Source organism: Perognathus longimembris, chromosome 18 (assembly GCF_023159225.1).
Source record: "Perognathus longimembris pacificus isolate PPM17 chromosome 18, ASM2315922v1, whole genome shotgun sequence".
Classification (NCBI taxonomy): Eukaryota; Metazoa; Chordata; class Mammalia; order Rodentia; family Heteromyidae; genus Perognathus; species Perognathus longimembris.
The window spans coordinates 52,457,574-52,473,314 of NC_063178.1; the positions used below are offsets into that span (position 1 = coordinate 52,457,574).

General features: G+C 39.7%; 2 pseudogenes; both read right to left on the reverse strand.

The window, feature by feature from the left end:
- Positions 1 to 5,193: 5,193 nt before the first annotated feature.
- On the reverse strand, positions 5,194 to 6,182 carry LOC125366739 (annotated as a pseudogene).
- A 1,219-nt stretch (positions 6,183 to 7,401) lies between these two features.
- On the reverse strand, positions 7,402 to 8,238 carry LOC125366746 (annotated as a pseudogene).
- Positions 8,239 to 15,741: the final 7,503 nt, after the last annotated feature.

Genomic DNA, 15,741 nt, shown 5'->3' on the forward strand with positions numbered 1-15,741 from the left:
TTCTGGTAATTTCCAATGTGCTTGTACATAATTTTTGTTATAATGGTATTTTGGGAAAAAGAAAGTAAGTACATTAAGTGAATGTTAAAAGTTTAGATTCCCCAAGGGAATTTGGCTTTTTGTTGTTCATTCAGGAAATTATGCTAAAGCTTATATGGCTGTTTGTCAACTCTGTAGTTGCTGTACTGATTTTTCATTTATGCTTTGAGAGAATATCTTCAGGCATACTGCTATGTCTTTTCTGTAGATATAATATTTCTATGTCATGAGGTTCTCCTCTTCATTTCTAGAACTGACCCTTGCCTTATGTCTGCATTCTAATGTTCGTGTTGCTGCAATTTATTTTTTGCCTTATATGTGTTCAGTGTGTTTTCCAGGTATGCTTATTTCTAGATTTTTATACTCTGATGCTTTTAATATGCCTTCTAAAATGAAATAAAAACCTGACATTTTGATTCTGCTTTACTTTATGCACTGGCTTACATGTTATAAGCAGCATGAAATCTAACACAGGAACAAAGTTATTTTATTTACCTGTATACCCCAATTAATTCCTTCTTCTGGTATCGTCTCACGTATTTTCCTTCTGTTAATTTTCAAGTTTTATAATTTTTGGCTAAGGTATTTTTCTCTTTGTACTTTTAATAAGTCATCATCTTAGTGATTACAATATCAATGTAATTTTTATTTTTTTCAATGGTTCTTAGAGTGTGTTTTGAGGCCCCCTGGAGATTATTGTGTACTTTTAGAGGTCTTACATAGTCAAAATGTGGTCTGGCTCTCATTTTCATTCTATTCATTGAAGGTTAACTTGAATGATATGCTGCCTTACCTTGTTTCTTTTGAAAAAGCAGTTAGCTGAATTGTAGAAATATCGTATTTCATAGAAATGTAATATTTTGGCCTTGGAAAGTGGCTCATAGGTAGACTGGTTGTGTAGCTTTCACAAAGCCCTATGTTCCCACACACTGCACACACACACATACATACACGCACATACACACACATACACACACACATACACGCCATATTCTTTAAAGTTTGTTATTGTAAATGTTATACGCGGAGCGGGTACAGCAGGTACAGTTGCATAAGTAAGATAATGAGTACATTTTTCATTTTTTAACCTAAAACAAAAATGCATCTTTTTGTTTTAATTAACTTTAAGCAGTTGCCATTTGTCAGGAGGGGAGCCAGCAGTTAATCTCATTTTGATCTCTGGCTGTGTTGCCATCACAAGGATATGCTAAGTGCAAGGACATTTGTTTACTAGTATCTCTGCCCCTACCAGGAATTGCTTTAATATGTCAGCTGGAGTACATTCCTATGTTAATCAACCTCATCCTGTGTTTACTCCTATCAAATGTTGCAAACTTCAATGCCTCTTTGTGTTCTTGAATTTTAGCAACCGTATGCTATTTCCTGGTTCCAAAACTGCATATAAACTGGAAGTTAAGAATAAACCTGGCTGCAGTCTTGAGTTTCAATCTTAAGCTGCAGACCTCCAGAACCCCACCTTTTGTCTCTTGTCTTCTTTTTTCTCTTGTCTATCTTTCTTTTTCTTTAATCCTGGCCCCCTCAATCAGGATTCCCTCTTAGCTGTTGGCTGGCTCCGGCAGCCATTTAGCAAGGCAGTTTATAAATACAGTGTATCTTGGTCAATGTGATTCCTTTCAACAATCTAACCCATTCCTCCTCTACCCATCCCTTTCTTCATGCTTACTTTGTTTTGTAGGATATACATTGTATTCTTTTTTAATGTATTTTATTGATATTGTCGAGATGATATACAGAGGGGTTAAGTTACATATATCATGTAATGAATACATTTCTTCTTGAACCACATACAATATTTTTAAGGTACTCTTTTTTTTCCCTGAATTTCGTCCACTTTAATATGCATTGTTTAATATCGTATTCCGAATACTCATGATGAAGTACCACGGTGTGATTATAAGTTGGTTAACCATTATTATTATGATTTTTTTTTTTTTTTGCGAATTGGAGAAACTTTTCATGTATTATCTCTTTATATTGTGTCTTCTGTCATCTTTTTCGGTCTATTGAAACTCAAAAGCATTTCATATTCTCATTGTAATTCTTTTCTTTTCTTTTCTTTTTTTCTTTTTTCTTTGGCCATTCCTGGGCCTTGGACTCCAGGGCCTGAGCACTGTCCTTGACTTCTTTTTGCTGAAGGCTAGCACTCTGCCATTTGAGCCACAGTGCCACTTCTGGCCATTTTCTGTATATGTGGTGCTGGGGAATTGAACCCAGGGCTTCATGTATACGAGGCAAGCACTCTTGCCACTAGACCATATACCCAGCCATTGTAATTATTTTCTTTTATTCTCTTTGTTTTTTCTCCAATTTTTGCCTGTGGTGAATTTTTTCTAGAATTTTTTTTTTTTTTTTTTGGCCAGTCCTGGGCCTTGGACTCAGGGCCTGAGCACTGTCCCTGGCTTCTTTTTTTTGCTCAAGGCTAGCACTCTGCCACTTGAGCCACAGCGCCACTTCTGGCCGTTTTCTGTATATGTGGTGCTGGGGAATCGAACCCAGGGCCTCATGTATACGAGGCAGGCACTCTTGCCACTAGGCCATATCCCCAGCCCTTTTCTAGAAATTTTTAAAGAATACTTTATAGTTTCCTCAATGATTAAAATCTGTTGTTAGCCCCAGGTATAAATTTTAAATATATATCAATCTAATTTATAAGTAAAGCACTTTAAAACTTTTCCTGGTGAATGTTTCAAGTTCTTGTCTTATCTTCTTGCATATGGCAAGCATAGTTTAGATACTGAAATGTTCCAAAATCTGGAACTTTTCAGTTCACTTTTCTCATGTGCTATTCTTCTGATATACTTTAGGAGAAACATACAAATTTTATTTTTTACATTCTTGCTTATTATTGTAATGCTTCAGGAAACTTAATAGCAAAATTTGTCCATGTTTACCTCCATAAATAAACTATTTCAATTTATACACGACCATGGATTTTCCTGTTTTTTTTTTCATATGTTATAAATATATAGCACTTTAAGAATATTATAATTGGGCTAGGAATGTGACTTAGTGGTACAGTGCCTTCCTACCATGTGTGAAGCCTTGGGTTTGATTCCTCAGCACCACATAAACAGAAAAAGCCAGAAGTGGTGCTCTGGCTCAAAAGGTAGAGTGTTAGCCTTGAGCAAAAGGAACCCAGGGAGTGCTCCAGACCTGAGTCTAAGCCCCAGGATTGGCAAAAAAACCACACACACACACACAAAACTATTGTCAGCTTTACAAGGAAACTTTAGTTGTTAAGTTTTCTGAAGTTGCTTAATGCAACACAACTACTAGAGGCAAAATCGAATTAATTTCTTCTTATAGACCATACTATGTATGGATACATATGTACATATATACACCCACATACTCATGTGTGTACGTGTCCTTATAATGTCATTTCCTTTATGAAATTGTTAACTACTCAGATTTTTCTTTGAAATTATGAGATTATTTGATTTTTATGTATATAACAATATATGTAATACCAAATTAGTGTTGCAGCTGGTTTTTATGACTAGTTTCATTATGATGTAAAATTTAAAACACACACCAGCAATCTAAGAGATTAAAGAATACATAAATTAAAAAGCAGAGAACTTTAGTTAAAATTCTTGTTCCAACTTACACTAACTTTCATTAACTCATTAAGCTAATTTCTTTAAATCACAATTTGTTACTTTGCTAAAACAGGACTTTCATGTCTTACAGCCTTATTGTAATACATTCTGAGATAGTAAGATGATGAGAAAATTATAAATAGAGTACAGATAAATGTAATATACTGGAAAGAAGATGGAATCAATGGATAAATGGACATCTTATTGCAAATTATTTTATTGTTATTATAATATTACATTACATTAGTTAGGTGGTTTGCTGGCAAGTGAGTTAGTGCCTGGCATTGCCACTAAGCAGGAATTGGTTGAATTTGGGTGCAGACTGACATTTGAGCTTTGTGTTTTTTTTTAACCAAGAAAATAGTTTATTTTTCTTTCTGCCCATAGAAGATAGTAGTAATACACAATCACACTTGCCTCTCTTGACAGAAACCGTATTATTTGTACAAATAAAAATCCCCAAACACCCTGGCTTTGAACCTGGGCTTAAAGAGGGTGGAAGGAGATTGTAGATTCCAAGCAGGGACAGCCCCAGTGAGTGAGAACTGGGGGGACTTGGAGATCTGGGGACCCCCTAGCTTCACAGTCTTTTGTGTCCACCATGCTCTCAGAGCTGAGTAAGTGAACATGGGTATAAAAGACAGAGGTGACAGCTTGAAGAAAAAGCTCAGGAAACAGATGGAAACTGAAGGAACCAGGAGGGTGGAGTGATGAGAAACCCTGTGTTTTTAATATCTCTTACTGGTGTCAAAGTAAGAAAAGACTGGAGATTTTAAAAACAACACAGTCTGCAATGCAATACAAAAACAAACCAAACCAAACCAGACAGACACTTGCCAGAGAGCCTTAAGACAAAAAAAAAGTCTAAAACTTTCCACAAGTTTTTAAGGTCAGTCCTGCTGGAAATGGAAATGAGCCTGGTGACCGTGTGGTGCTGTCCAGGCTGAGACCTCTCCATGTGCTAAAATGGCACTGCAAAGGGCAAGCACAAGATGGCATTTGCCAGATGCCATTTGCTGCCTGGGATAAGAACTGGTCCCCATGGTATAGACAGAGGTTAAAAGCAAGAAATAAATAGCAACATAAACCACCAAAGGCCACCACTTGCTCTGGAGTTTAAAGTGGTCGTGCTGGCTTCTTGCTTAGTGCAGAACTCCCAGTCAGCCCGGGCTCCTGCTTGGTGCAGATGGCGGCCCTCAGCAGCACAGCTCTGCACATCCACTTGCAGGCTGGGCAGTGGAACAATGGGCTATAGGCAAGCCAGGGGAGAGCAAGGCAAAGAGGGTCCCAGAAAAGACTCAGTGAACTCCGGGGGGAGAGCCTTCAATGTGCAATCCTGTATTTGCTGTTTCAGTGGAACTGGGTGTAACTGGAGACATGCGAAGATGTAACAGACCATTCCTCTGCAGCAGGCTTCCAGAAAGTTCTCCTTGAAGCAGGGAGACACAGTAAGGTCTTGGCATCATTAGCTACCACCGAGATCAGCTTGGTGAAGGCACCAGTGGTCATGCAGGAAGGCTCCACCCACAGATCCTTCTGTGGTCTCAGGACATGTGTTGTTCTGCCATTTTAACACCATGCCAGCGCAGGGTGGACTCCGGATGTGTACTCACTGTCTTGCCCATCTTCATGAGGAGCCCTTCCACTCTGAGAAAACCAGTAAGGTTTCTCCAATTCCACCAAGCAGGAGGCATACCACAGTTGCACTGGACAGGACCACATCGAACAAGAGTACAGACAACCCAGCTGTGACAACCTTAGCAAAGAAAATCCAGGCTGCACACTGCCTTGGGGCCAGAAGGCTTTTCAATTTCACTGTGGTGAGCATGAGAAAAAATCTTAAGATTCCACTGGCACAGCAGCTGCCATGGAATCTGTGGAAGGACAGGAACAGGAAGACTAGGACACTGGAGAGGTCACCTGTGGGATGAGATGCAACTGTCAGGTGCGCCACACTGAATATGTAGTTTCCGTACTGCTGGTCAATGTCACTAATTGTGCTGGGCTTCGGGGATTTACAAAGTAGTTTATAAGATCCTACATAGAATATGTGAATTACAGCCCAGAAATATCTATCTGGATTACACTGGGTGTCATTAAAGGGAAGGCAGCCCACAGCAGCCAGGAGGAAGAGGACAATACAAGTCTTTGCGGGAGAGGTTTTCTCTTCCCGAAAACACTTCTAGTACCCACAAACAATAACTTCAGCTACACTGTGCAAAATGAGAAGCACAGGAACAGCCAATCTGGACAAGGCTCTGGACCCAGCAGAGATTATCCCCACAAACACCATGGAAGTGGGAAGCCACGTGGAAATATTAGATTTTGAACAGCAGGTGATCTCCACCCAGCTCAGTTTCCATGACACATGTAGCAAAAATGCACCAACAAATGTCTGCTACCATTGGAATAAGGTAGGGTAGGTAAATTTTAGGACAGAAAGGACATACCTGTTCTAGAGACAAAAAGCCAGTAGCAGATACAAAAGGTGAGGCCAACCAGGGTCCTCCTCCTGCCCATCTGTCAGCTTGCCCTCCACAGCTGGAGATGCTTGGCCTGCTCATCCCCGAAGTCCCAGGCCACCTCTGAGCTCTGTTTGTACACATCTGTTTTCTTAAAAAAGTAGGAGTAGCACACAATACTAGCCCAACTACACTCATATCATATGTATTAATGTTCCATTGGCCATACTGGTAACACAGCAAAAAACAGAAGGAAAACTGAGTCAGTCACAAATTGAAAATAAATTATATGAGAGTGGAAGTGTATCTCCTCACATGGGGTTTTGTTAAGAGAAAAATGAAATTTAAATAAGTTTCACAGACTGTCATATTCATGTAATTAATACTTAGTTATATGTTTGACTTTCACAATAATTAAAGAATGGAAAAGAGAGAAATGGCTTCTATCTTGTGGCTTTCTTTTGAAAATGGATCAAGAATCTCTAAGAGCCAGAGTCAAGGAGTAGGTAACATTGATACTTGATATACAAAACCGAACAGCATATTCTATATCCATATGAGATAAAGGATTAGTACAATCTTTATGTCAGGCCCATTATGGTGTTTGGGCCCGCCAGGTGTGTCCCTTTCAGTTATCTCTGTTGCTAACTTATCTGTCTTCTATCTTCATAATAAAATGACCCTAACTGGAAACTAATGGGGTGAGTCATTAGATTCTTTAATAAATAAATATTTTATAGTAAAAACTGGAAACATAAATCATGCTATTTGGGTTGCATAAATGAGCACTTGATAAATGGTGAGTAAAACACAAAGATTTGTGAGAGGTTCACTTTTACTTACTAAAGCAAATCTGTTTTGGTATAATTTTGTCATAAATTAACCTGATAATCTTATCAGAGATGTTAATATAAGAAGATATTGAAATACACTAATAATTCTGGGTTTTGACAGTTGGAGTTTTCACAGTGCTGTTGACTTTTCTCGTAGATAGTCCACACGGTTGGTGTGAAGTGCGGGAGTATGATCCCCTACAAGACAGTGTATTTTTTTAAAATTGTTTTTAGTGTTGGAAAATAATAGTACTTTTATTTGAGTAAGCATTCTGGGGTAAAACGTGTGTTGAATATAATTTCTTGCTATGTTTCCTAACTTGTGATTATTTAAATTTTTTCTCATCAAGAGAGTTAAATAGCACTCAAACCAAAAGTCCAATGAATCAAACTTCTCCTTTCTCCCACTTTTACATGCTCCATTCCAAACATCATTTCCCTGCAAAATTTCTACTTAGTCTCTCAAAAATCAATTCTATGAAAGTTTTCTGAAAGGCTCAGCAATTTCTTTTAGTCTCTGAAAGATTACAGTATTCTGTAAAGCTGCTTCTCCAAGGGTGAGTGTCTCATCTAGCAATCTGAGGAAAGGAAGAGCCAGGGAAAAAGGAGGGCTTCTTTGAGGTGCTTGGTACTTTTCAATGAAGTCTTTGATGTGGATTATCCTATGAGAAATATTAAATTTCTGGACAATTCTTTTCCCATTGGCTAACCAGATCTGTACATTAGTAATGGGTTCCAAGTTGTTCAGTGAAACAGCACATAAAGTATTTTTACTTTCAACTTCAATAATCTTTGCTTTTGAAACAAGTTTTGGTGTAGCACTTCCTAGTCTATGACCCTGTCCTGAGAAGGGTTGGAACACAGGCTTTGTCAATATACAACTTTGTCTTCAACTTTCACATCCACCTCCTCTTTATCAAAAAGACCCTGTAATTCTGCAGGTAATTCCCCCTTCTTGATGGAGTTCAGGAATTGTTGACTTGCACCATCCGAGTAAGTTCTAAAGTCACCGTTGACAGTGAACCCATTTTTCCACAATTTTATATGTATATCTACCTGTTTCTTCTGTTCAGTTGGAGACAAGTATTTGGTACCAATTTTCTGAGCTTCTTCAAAAAGGCTGTCAACTAAGTGTTCACAATTCATTTTCTGGTTATCACTAAGAGGCTGGTTGTCAGATCCTGTGTCACAAACCCATTCTTCTTTTATACTTTCAAGATTGTCTACTTCTTTCATTCTATGTGTTTCCCCGGGCGCGTGCTCAGTTAGCTCAGCACTCCCTGGCACTTTCGCGACTGCAGGGCATGCACACCAAAGTGCCACCACCCTAGGCCACTGCCACCCTGACACTCTTGACACTCCTGACACTCCTCTCGGTTTCAATTCCCTCTCGGTCTCCTCCAGGCACTGAGGAGGAGCTAGCGCCAGGGGTGGGGCGGGGAGCTCAAGAGGAAAATTTTATTTGGGCTAGCAGTTTAAAGATTTTAGTCCTTGGTTTCTTGGCACTGTTGTTTTGGCCTGGTTGGAATATGTCAAGGGGACGGTTTTGTTAGTCCATGGCATCCAGAAAGAGAGAAAGAAGGAAAGAAAAGAAAAGAAAGAAAGAAAAAAGAAAGAAAGAAAGAAAGGGAGAGAGGGAGGGACGGAAAGAAAGAAAGAAAGAAAGAAAGAAAGAAAGAGAGGGTCTCAATATCCCCTTCAAGGGAATTCCACATAACCCACATTTCTTCCACTAGGCTTCGCTTCCTAAAGGTCTCACCACTTCTCAATAGTGCCGTAGACTTAGGACCTAGTCAAGGGTCCTGAGGGTGGGGCTTCTTAAGGTCAAAAATAGAGCTGTGAGCTATTCTTTGCAACTACAGAATATTGCCCCATATTGCCAAATCAGCCACATATTGCCAAATCAGCCATTTTGTTAATCTATTGTATACTAAATTTTAGTCACTGGAATTTGTACAAAATATTTGCATGTATTGCATCAAAAGTCTTACTTTCAAAAATATGTACCCTACTGAACAGTAAACACTCAATAAATATTTATTAAATATAAATGCTAAATACCAGAGTATGCACTGACATATCTGATAATACACAGAGCCTAGGAATTTTCAAGCCTGACTTGATGGTCTCTAAAAGTTGAAGGGCATCAAATTACTTGCAGTATTGATGTCTGCACAATGTCATAAAGCGTCTTAGACTGTTTTCTTAACAGAAATCAGTGTTGTTGTTGTTTTTTCAAAAAAACAAAGCCAGGGTTGGTATTTCACATCCTTCTCTGTGTTTAACTAGGCCCAACTACCAAGTATTTGTGTATTTCGGGAGATAAAAATCTTTCATGCAAAATGAAAGTGTTTAATAAAATAGAGAGATAAATGGTAATAAAGGGTAGCATAGATTTCTGGATCAAGACATAGCACTGAAAGAAGCTTCTCCCATGTGATTCTGGACATTACAGTAGAGTCAACAAAGGACAGGCTCTTTTCTGAAGAGAGAAAGAGAAAAGGTATTTGAAATGACAGAAATGATAGGACACCTGAGAAGCACAAAGAAACAGGAAATCTAATCAGAGGTAAGTAAGATCTCTAATGCTAGCTCTCGAACAATGAAGGGAATCTGAAAAGAGAATCACAAAGAAGGCCAGGCAGCACAACTGACTGACAGGGCTAGCCACAGGACATGCTTGAATTTCTCACAAGCCTTAAACTCACTGTGGAGACCTCATGTGGCAGTGACTCCTCCTCCAGTGACTGGCCAGCACTGGAGAAGAAATTCATTTTGTTGCTTTCAATATCTCAGAGATATCTACATGGGTACCATCATAAGAGAAGATCTATTTGAGATTAAGTTACTCTAGGAAAGAAAACATGGGAAAAATTGCATGTCAAGAAATCTGAGGGTGTTCACCTATGGTGTTTAGATAGGACATAGTCATAGAAGAAAGCGGGTCAGGGTTGGGAATATGGCCTAGTGGCAAGAGTGCTTGCCTCATATACATGAAGCCCTGGGTTTGATTCCCCATTGCCACGTATATAGAAAATAGCTAGAAATGGCGCTGTGGCTCAAGTGTTACAGTACTTGGCTTGAGCAAAACAGAAGCTACGGATAGTGCTCAGGCCATGAGTACAAAGCCCAGGACTAGCAAAAAAGAAGAAGAAGAAGAAGAAGAAGAAGAAGAAGAAGAAGAAGAAGAAGAAGAAGAAGAAGAAGAAGAAGCAGCAGCAGCTCAGGGGGCAGTACCCAGGCCCTAAGTTCAGGAATCAAAGAAGGAGAAAAAGGGTCAGACATTAAACATTCAGAAGTTTGGGCGATGGCGAATTCCTACTGTGATAACTAAGGGAATCGATGGTGCCACTGTGTGTGGTGAGAATATGCCCAATTGCCAGTGAATTATTACAGAGACTGAGAGCACAGGCTACTGAGTATAGTTTGCTGCAGCATGGACTAAGAACTCTGTACTCCTGGATCACACACACACACACACACACACACACTTCTATTTTTCCTATGCTCATCAATTCTTCAAGATTTTGAATGCTCTAGGGACCACGACTACGGGTAGTGGTGGATTCCCTCAGGTATTATTTATATATATATACATACATATATATGTGTGTATATATATATATATATATATATATATATATATATATATATATATATATATTTATTTATTTCCACACCTACATGCTTGGTTGTTGGCAGCTTTGAAGGCACACAAATGAAGGGATCTTGTACAAGAGGGAATCTGTGGTGCCCTTAGGCTGCAAAGCACATTGACATTAGCAACAGCTCTGGGTATGCAAGGAAGAGAAGCAGCTAAATCAAATGCAGACAAGAATCTGATAACTGTCCCTTGAACAGCCTGTCCTTTAGCCTACAAACAACACAGACCTGAATAGGGTTGTTGCTCTTATGAATTTTTTTTCGCCTCTCTGAGTGGTATAGGAACTGAATCCCTAAGAGGTGTCCTCCAAGGAAACAAAAAGAGATGTCCTCAGCAAATGCGCTAATTGCTACCTAGAAGCACAATAAATATGAATAACAGTCAATATGACTCCTCTAAGAGCCTTCAACTCTTCAATAACCAAATCCAAACACACTAGAATGGTTGAAATGCCGGACCAAAATTTGAAGTCTACTTTTTGGGGTTTGGTTTCATTTTGGTGATATTGTGGTTTGAACTTTGCACTTGGTTGGAAGTTATCTGCCACTTGGAAGATGCTCTGCCACTTATCTCCTACCTCCATATCTCAAAGTCTAGTTTTAGAAAGCATCAATGACGTTGGATAGGACTGCAATTCAAGACCTGGAGGAAAATATTTCTAAACATTGAATGAAAAATTTCACCAGGAGTCTGAGATTCAGAATTAAAAAAAAAATAGGAATGATAGAATGAAATTTTTTAATAAATCAAGTAAAAATACACAGTGGAACATGTCATCAACAGACTAGATCAAACACATGTAAGAATATGAATGAGTGAAGACAAAATTGAAAAACAGATAGATTCCAATGACAGGAACAAAGTAAGTGGACCACAACTTTCAAAATCACAGTGATATGGCCATGGAATCAAATCTAACAGTCTATCAGGTAGAAAAGGAAAGTGAAGTGAAAATGAAAAGCGAAGAAAGTATGTTCAATGATGTTATAGCAGAAAATTCCACAAATATAAGGAATGTCATTCAGGAAGTATTTAGAATCCAAATTGAAATGATTAGAAAAGAACTTCCCTGTATCACATTGCAGTCAGTGAACAACAGAACAGGAAGGAATACTGATGCGTGCAAGAAAAATAAATTGCCATCTTACTTAGAATGGTAAATAGTATGATATTTACATCAGCCTCTAATCAGAGTCACAAAAGCCAGAGTTTATAATAAAGTATTTCAAGCTCAGAAAGTGTATATCTGACACTCAATATTTCTGTATTCAGGAAAGTTATACCTTAAAATTGGTGGAAAAAATAAAGACTTTCCGACATATGTATGAAACAAGGGAATTTGTGATCATTAAAGACACTTAAATAATTCTACACATAGATGAAAATGAGAGTCATCAATGTGAGAGCTCAGGGAAAAAAATGTTTCATATGACGAATGGAAAAGTGAGTAAGAATAAATGAATAAAACATGTTCAATTTATAAACCAGCAAATTCCTAACATCAATAGGGTGGAAAAAAAAGAGAAACACTCAAATCAATCAGGGGAAAATACAATGAAATTATTAAAACCAGAAAAACCTTTCAAATTAAAATGAAAATCATTGTAACTATTCACTGGCTACAAGTGAAAAGTGGAAACATGGAAAGTGAAAGGATTGATAGTAATGTTCTAATTTTGATTTGACTTTGGGAACAAAGCAATTAGGAATAGTTATACCTAACTCTAACAAATTCCACCTCTAGAAAAGAAGTAGTCAGAAGAGGTAAAGAATGTGACATATATTAATTAATAAAGGAACAAAGCCTCAAGAAGATATAATAGTGACAAATTCATATGCATCTAACTATAGTAGGTCTAATTTTATGAAGCAACCATTATTGTATGTAAAGACACAGATATGTTTCAAAGACAATAATTATGGGTTACTTTAATTCCCAATTCCTATCAACAGATGAATCTTCTAGAAAAAAAAGTAACAAAGAAACATTACAGCCAGGTACCCACGTGGTTCATGCCTGTAATCCTACCTATTAAGGAGGCTGAGATCTCAGAATCACAGTTAAAAGCCAGCCTGGGCAGGCAAGTCTGTGAGACAATTATCTCCAATTAGTCACCAGAAAACCAGAAGTGTTGCTGGTGGCTCAAAGTGGTAGAGTGCTAGCCTTGAGCTGAAGAGCTCAGGGACAGCATGCAGGCCAAGAGTTCAGTCTCCATGACCTACCAAAAAAAGCATTAGAATTAAACTACCCCACTAATCAAATGGACTTAAAAATATCTAAAGCATATCCTTCCAACAGCTTTGGAATATACATTCTTCCTAGCAAGTGATCAGGCTTTTTCCAAAATATATCACATTTTAGGCCATAAAGCAAAACTTAACAAATTTTAGAAAATTAAAATAACATGTTTTAATTCACCAGATTAAAAAAAAATCAATTATATATCAAGTGCATGCAGAATCAATACAAATAGTATAGAAGTTGAATACTAAACTTTAATTTTCAGTAGTTCCCTGAAGAAATAAGAGAAGAAATTTAAAATTTTCTAGAATCAAATGAAAATAAAAACACAAGAAATTTGTACTTGCAGTATACAGTAAAGGGAGTCCTAAAATTGCTATAAATGCATGCATTAAATATGTCATAAAATCTAAAATAAATAATTATAGACTTTCAGATCTTAGAAAAATAAGATCAAGAGAGAAAGATGGCGCCGACAGAATAGGGAGGCACCCTGACTCGCTCCAACTGAATAGCGAGCTGGGAACTCCAACACCCAACACCCCATCAAGAACCCAGAAAAACCAGCAGCCAGAAGCAGTGGAGAAACGCAGGAAAACAAAAAGGAACAAAAAAGAAGAACCGAAAACCTACATGGAGCCAGAGAATCTCCGAGGCACCCTCCCCCCACCAGCCGACCCTGGCCCAAACAGGGCCAGGCTGGGAAAGGGGAACCTGGCGATCGGCAGACAGGCTGCCAGGAGTGCAGAATTCATATAGCGGGAGACCCCATGGACACAAGGCAGGTTGCGGACCAAGACACACACCGGCAGCAACGAGAAGTTCGGGTCCACACCTGGTTCAGACAAGGGAACCCAGCGCGGCAGAAAGAGGGAACCTGGGAAGCCACCACGACACTTCGCCAACCCCTGAAGGGCCAATGGCTGTGTGGGACACACACACAAAGCAGCAACTGTGAGTGCCCCCATTATCCCCTCCCCCAATGGGAGACCAGCTATCAGAGACCCAAGCCCGACAAAGAAGCTAGATCTCCCTCCCTCCCCCTCCCCACCCTGAGGGAACAAAGAACCTCCAAATCAGGCGGGGGGCCCCCATCAGGCGCTGGGAAGTCAGTTTAGCAGGGAACAGGCGGAGCAGCCCCAAAGCCCCACAGGTTCCTGAACTGGCAGAACCAGCCCACCCCTTCCCAACAGGGTCCGGGGGACGGCCAGCAATGCAAGCCTCACCCGAGGCGCCTGGACCTAGCAGACTCTTACAACTAAAATCACAGGCGCTGGTGGGCAATACCAGCCCAGCAGGGTCACCTGAGCCTGATCACGTCCCCCTCTCGCAGCGGAGGCGAGGTCTGAGGGTGCCAAGCCACACTCGGACAGTCGATCCCACTGGACCACACACATACCACCCCCCCAACAGACTCACAGGAGGGCGCAAGCACAACCCAACAACCTGGGGCTCGCTCTGGGAGGCATATCCCGCTAACGTGCCTGTTGTAGTGGACACACAGCACACAGGAGGGCAGGGCCCCCGGCGACAGCACCCGCTCTGGTAGGCGTACCCTGCACTGGTGGGCAGGGCCACAGAGACAGCACTTGCTGTCGTAGACACGCCTACACAGAAGGGAGGGAAGACCTACACAGACCTCCAGATGTGCAAATCACAAAGAAACATAACTCAGTTCATCAAAGGGCAAGCCAACTCGCCAGCTCCAAAAAGCAGCACGACTGAAGAGGAGATGGAGACTAAAAAAGCAAATGAGGCCATGTTAACAGGAATGATCGAAAGGGTCAGAAATGAAATCAGAAAACAATTTCAGGAGTTTAGAGTGGAAATCTGGACGGACACCCAGGAAGCCATGAAAGAAATGGAAGCAAAAATGGATACAATGCAAGCCTCAATTAAAGAAATGGAAGCAAAAATGGATACAATGCAAGCCGCCTTTAAAGAAAATCTCCACATCCTGAGAATTGAAATGCATGAAAAAATAGATTTAAAAATACAACTCTTTAGAGGAAGAAATTTCCATGATCAGAGCTGATATGACAACCATAAATAGCTCTCTGACATCCATAAACTCAGCAATTGAAACCACAACACAAAGAGTGGACCATATAGAATCCAGAATCTCTCGCCTGGATGATGAAGCAGCTGACAACAACCAGAAAATGACCACACTCCAAGAAAAGGTGAAGCTTCAGGGAAGACTAATCCAGGAATTAATGGACAAAGACAAGAGATATAATCTGCGCATAACTGGAATAGTAGAAGGAGCCGAATACCAGAACAGAGGGCTTAATCATGTTCTCAATAAAGTTATTGCAGAAAACTTCCCCAATCTCACAGGGGACCCCATCTAGGTAACCGAAGCCCATAGGACACCTGGCAGGCCAGACCCCAGGAAAGCCACCCCAAGGCACATAATATTCAAGACTACAGACCTCAAGATTAAAGAGCAAATTCTGAATTCAGCCAAAGCGAAGAAGGAAACTTTTTTCAATGGGAAGAGGATTCGAATAACATCCGACTTATCCACACAAACTTACCCAGCTCAAAGTGAGTGGAAGAACACCATCCAAGTACTTCAGAATAAGAATTTACAACCTCGGATCAAATATCCAGCGAAATTGGAGTTCACATTCGAAGGGAATACCAGATCTAAAGGAGTATGTGAATAAAAAACCAGCCCTACAGCGAATATTAAGAGGGGAACCCCCCACAACAGAGATCGTAAAAGACACACAGAAAGAATCAGAAAGAAACTTCAATAGCCAAAGTCGAGCAGAAAGACCAGCTCACTAAAGACAGGGAAAAAAAGAGGAAAAAACAGCCCAACAAGAAAATGGAAGGAGAAAAAACACCCTTATCCTTGATATCTTTAAAT